At 45.6% G+C, this 5,571-nt stretch overlaps 1 pseudogene; it reads left to right on the forward strand.

The window, feature by feature from the left end:
- The first annotated feature begins 345 nt into the window (after positions 1-345).
- LOC128323243 (mas-related G-protein coupled receptor member H-like) lies at positions 346-5,120 on the forward strand (annotated as a pseudogene).
- Positions 5,121-5,571: the final 451 nt, after the last annotated feature.

Here is a 5,571-nt window from a genome sequence, read left to right on the forward strand (position 1 = left end):
GGTTTACAAATAAAATAATTTAAAACATCGAATCAACAAGTAAAGGGGGATTCCCTTTCCAAAGGGTGGGGAGGAGCTAGTCTAGTGGTAGCAAGCATGACTTGTCCCCATAGCTAAGCAGGGTCTGCCCTGGTTGCAGATGAATGGGAGACTTGATGTGTGAGCACTGCAAGGTATTCCCCTCAGGGGATGAAGCCGCTCTGGAAAGAGCAGAAGGTTTCAAGTTCCCTCCCTGGCTTCTCCAAGATAGGGCTGAGAGAGACTCCTGTCTGCAACCTTGGAGAAGCTGCTGCCAGTCTGGGTAGACAATACTGAGCTAGATAGACCAATGGTCTGATTCAGTATATGGCAGCTTCTTATGTTCCTACGGAGGTAAGGAAAAGCATAATTACTTTCTCTGTGGTGGAGGTGGAGGTGGCGGAGGTGGTGGCTCCTCTAAATCCTAAGCCAGCCTCCAAAGAGCAGTTTGTGGCAGGTGTGGCCTTGTTTGGGCTTCCAGGCATGCACAGAGGCCATTTTTGTAACCTGAGTTGCTCTTCAGGAGTCAAGTGGGGGGTGGGCTAGAGGATCCACCACCATCTCCACCATCCCTGATGCTGCCACAGGGAAGGTAAGTACCCTTCTACTTGCATCCCTGCCCTGAGGATAGGGAATTCCTCTTTACTTGTAAAGGATAATCACTGCCAGATTCCCCTTTACAAGTAGATCCCCCTGATTTGTTCCAATTCTATTTGAACTGGTGCCAGTCTGGTTCAAGCTTGGACAAGCACCCCCTTTGGCGGGGGCAGTCCAGTCCAAACTTGGATTGGTCCAACCAGGTTTATTCTATTTGAACCACAGTTCAAATAGAACTACACCTCAAATCAAACTGGTTTGCATATCCCTAAAGCAGAGTATTCCAACTGGGTTGTTACCATCTTTTTATGTGAGGAGAAGAGCCGGAACCTTAACCAAAGCAAATTGTCCCCTGTGTTACAGAGAAGAACTTGGTCTACACAGTAAGAAAGAACACTTCAGTTGACAAAGCTTCCTCCAGGCTGTGTGGCATTTCCCTGGAACTGGCTGCAGCACAGAATCAGAGTAGGCACCAGAGTAATCAGTATTTAACATCAGTCCTCTGCTGTTATGGGTAAGTAATAAGAAGTTCTTGCTCAGACTCTCTTTGGGGAATTTGTGGGGTTGAAGGCCTGCTACTAGTAGATGCTGGGAGTCTATGCTTTATCTCTAGTGAGGGGTGCAGGAGGCTGGGAGTCCCATGAGAGAGTTATTCTTGATCTCTCCTCATTTGGGAGTCTGTGTTTCCTCTTCTCCCATTGTTCTCCATGGGCTGTTATGGTTGAAGAAGACGTGAGAGCAGTCCTTCCCTCCCTTTTGGCTCTTGTTCATTTAGGGTGGGCTTGATGAATCTCTACTTAAAAGTAGGGATGTGGACAAAACCAGATTTCATGGTTTGGTTCAAGTTAGAACCTAGCTTGAAACGGGTCCCCCCAGTTCGAGTACCAGTTTGGTACCGGTTCAGATCTGACCCGTGGTTCAGTTCAAACTCAAACCATGTTCAAATCAGTTCTACAAGGTTCTGCCATGGGAATAATGGGGATTTGAACCACCCCATAATTCCCCGTTGGTAGCACCTAGGGACACCAAAATTGGTTGGGTGGTAGGGTCTCAAGGGTGCCCTTTACAAGTATCCTAAGGGTGGGGGTGATGTTTGTAGTGGTTCCTTCATAGGGAATAGTTCGGTTCCCTATGAAGAAATTACAAACCAAGAAACCACAATGCATTAAAGTTCCTTAAAATTCACCCCTTTGCCCAATTGCTTTGGGTGTTGGGGGTAGGTGGTACCCCTGGGGACTTAGCACTCAACCTGTTTTGGTGTCCATAGGAGCTACCTGTGGGTTATTATGGGCTGCTTTGAATCCCCATTTTTCCTTATGGCAGAAAGTTAAAAACAGCCACAATAGTAGTCTAAACCTAACCTTGCCAAACACAGAAACAAGTTAAAAATTGCTAAAAATAAAATAAAAATAAAATCACCCAGTTTCCCTACTGCCTTGTGGGTTGGATGGTATGCAGCACCCATGGTGCCCACTGCCACCCAACCCGCTTTGGAGTAACTAGGCACTACCAAAACTACAAACCCTAACCAAGACCAAGAAACAACAAACCTAACTGCTCACGACAAATCAAGACCTAGACTATAACAAACTATGGACACAAACTACAAAAAAGCAAGTATTCGCAACACAGAGAGAGCTGAAAGAAGTTTAAAATAATGTACCTACTAAGAAGTCAACTTCTTTTTTTCTGTTTGTGCATGCAAAAATAATGCTGCTCCAGACTGGAAAGACCACCACAGCTTTGCAGAGAGCCTGCAAGGCTGACAGATATGTGGTGGCACCAGATCACTGACTCACCATTGGCGGTGAGTGCGCGTATGAGTGTGCACGCCAACTAAGAAGCAGCAACTATTTGCAACATTTAAAAAATATTAACTATTTACTATACATACCTGTTCCTAGTGTGTGTGCTTTGCCACAGTCCCCTAGTGTTTCTGGGCAGGGTCGCCAGTTCATCAGAATCATGGGTGCTGCCAGTGGAGTGTGTGCATGTGTGTCTGCATGTGTCAGCAGCACTAATGGCAGACTGTGACACAGCTGGTTTGGCCAGGGTGAGGGTGAATGAACTCTGAAGTGATGTTTCAGGTGGGCGAGCATGACCATGAGTCACTCACTCTCCCTCCACTTCCAGCTTGGGGTAGAGTAGCCCAGGAGGGGGAGCTTGGCCTTGAGTAAGACCAGTTGCTCCAACAAGCCAGCATCCAATGGCAAGTGATAGGCTGTCACCGCACCACCACCACCTCCCAGCCATGGAAAACACTCTCACTCTGGACACTGGTTGGGGGGCATGAGAGGAGGCATCCAGCAACCACCAGCTAGACTTGGTGATGCACTGCCCAAAACCAGATGCACTCCATCTCCGGGTTCTCATCCACTGGCTCCTGTAGGTACTGCAGAACACTCTGCTCAACAAAACTATAGGGCCTGGGTGGCACCTTCTGAAACACTGGCAAAGCACCAAGGCACCCCTGTTTTAACCTATGGGTGGAACAAATGGGTGGAACAGCTGGCCACATTGGCGCTGCCAGGGATCCCATGCTGCTGAACTGGGAAGAGGAGGGGAGGACCTACTACTGCTGCTGGCCGTAAAATGTGCAGCTAGAGTCCCAGAGGCCAGGAGCTGCAGGACTGGCACTCGCTCACAGGCGGGGGGAGGGCAGATGGGGTCCAAACAACAGCAATAAAACACTGATTTGAAATAAATTGAAAGGCTTTTTTTTTTTTAAAGGGAAAATATGAGACAGAGTGTGGTGAGGCTGGGGATGCCTCTCTCTGTCTCAGACTAGTCAGGCCCAGTCAGTGCCATTTTTAAAAAAGAAAAAGAAAAACTGGGCCGGCAACAGGAGCCAGGCAAAGCCGCACTCTCTCCTCTGCTTCAGTAATAAAAGCAGACAGCCTGGCGGTTGGGGGTGGGGGATAGAAAATAAAAATTTAATAATAAATAATTTTTTTTTAGTAACCTGTGCATGCACCTGCCTCTTTCCATGTCTGCTAGCAGTTTCCTCTGCTGCTTCCCTGTGTATGTTCTCCTGTGCCACTTGCCTGTGCATGTCCACCTGCAACTGCCTGCACTCACCCACCTATACCAATTCCTGGAGGCAATATGCAAAGGGACAGGAGGACAGAATGAGCAATATGCCCCTCTGGTGCATATTTACTGTCTGGTGCATATTTACTGGGATGGCTATATGGAGTCATTGCACAAGGACTTGACCCCAGCCTAAGTTCCGTCTGTTAAAGATTGGAAGCACTTCATATTGATTAATTGGGCTATAAGATGACAATCTGTCTAAGATCACATTAGAGAACCATAAGCTGTTGACCAAATTTCTCCAACATAGCTTACAGTTGTTTTAATATTCTTCCTATTTCCAGTCACCATCCATGGTAAACTGAGTTTCTTGGAACTGATAAAACAACTACATATGGAGCTATTCTGTGGCATTATTTGTTGCATCATGTCTAGGATTTAATGTACCCTCATTTATCTTGCTCCATAAATGACACAAAGTATTTCCTCCACCTAACAGGTATGCATGTGACCAAAGAAGAACTCTCAAAAAGCACCATAAGGAACTTGGAACAATTGAATGGAACTAATGTTTCTTTATAAATGCCTTCGTTCTCATCATATGCCTTTTGGGCTTAGTGGGGAATGGAATGGTCATCTGGCTTCTTGGCTTCCGTATTAAGAGAAATTCTTTCACTACCTATATTCTCAATCTGGCCATAGCTGATTTTGGGATCCTCATTTCTATAGCTATTGATACTACATTTTGGATTATAGCATTGAATTCATATGTCATATTTCGTAAGTTATTTTATAATTTACTTTTATTTCATGGTTTATGTTTGGAACTATTTGTTTTCACATATTCTAGTGGTCAATTTCTACTGGCAGCTATCAGCATTGAGAGGTGTGTGGCTGTCCTCTTCCCATTGTGGCATCGATGCCACAAGCCACCACGTTTATCTGCCATAGTGTATGCTGTAATATGGATTCTCTCCTTCCTGCTCTCTGTTATTCACTTCACTTGTTTAATTACTGGGAAACTTGGAATCATAGGCATTTTTTAACCTGTTCTGGTGAATGTGTTCTTTGGCACTCCAATAATGGTTGTCTCCACACTGACCCTATTCATCAAAGTCTGTTGTAAATCACAGCAGCGTCGACGTGAAAAGCTGGTCACCGTCATCTTGCTTACACTTCTCTTCTTCCTCATCTTTGCTGTCCCTCTGAATGCTGTGCTTATCATCATATATGTTGTTGGTGGTTTAAATGCGTTTCTCCTCATGCAACTAGGTATCTTTTGTACCGTTCTAAACAGTAGCATCAACCCAGTGATTTATTTCCTAGTTGGGAGGAGACAGAAGAAAGGTCACCCCAGGGTGTCCATGAAAATTGCACTCCAGAGGGTGTTCAAGGATGACGAAGATTGTGTCGAAGAGCAGGATCCCACTGCTGAAGCTGAAGCCAAGTTAGGATGCCCCCTAAGGACATGAAAGTGGATTTGCCAACTTTTTTTTATTTTTAAGAGTCTTCTTATCCAGGTAACCATAATTGGGCTGGGCATGTGCTTTGCCACATAAACAGACTCCTTTTTTCTTAGAAGCCCCTTTCCAAATTACACAACATCAACAAATAGTGTTTTGAGAGCATGGAGAGAAGATGGCAGCAACCAGATGGAATCTGAGGGGAGGAGCTCTGGCAGGAATGCTATGTTCTGCACCACAATCCCAGAAACATGCCCCTAAGATGTTTCATCCAGCAACCCTTTACCCAGAAGTTGCTGGACTATAGCTCCTTTCATGTGCATTGGAGCATTGGAGCTGGGGTTGATAGGAGCTATAGCCCAACAAGATCTGGAAGCCCAATTTTTCGAACCCCTGGCCCAGATGATACAAGAGCTGAAAGTAATGGGATTCAGAACTTATCCTGGAGAACATTTTCAAT

Source organism: Hemicordylus capensis, chromosome 4 (assembly GCF_027244095.1).
Source record: "Hemicordylus capensis ecotype Gifberg chromosome 4, rHemCap1.1.pri, whole genome shotgun sequence".
Lineage (NCBI taxonomy): Eukaryota > Metazoa > Chordata > Lepidosauria > Squamata > Cordylidae > Hemicordylus > Hemicordylus capensis.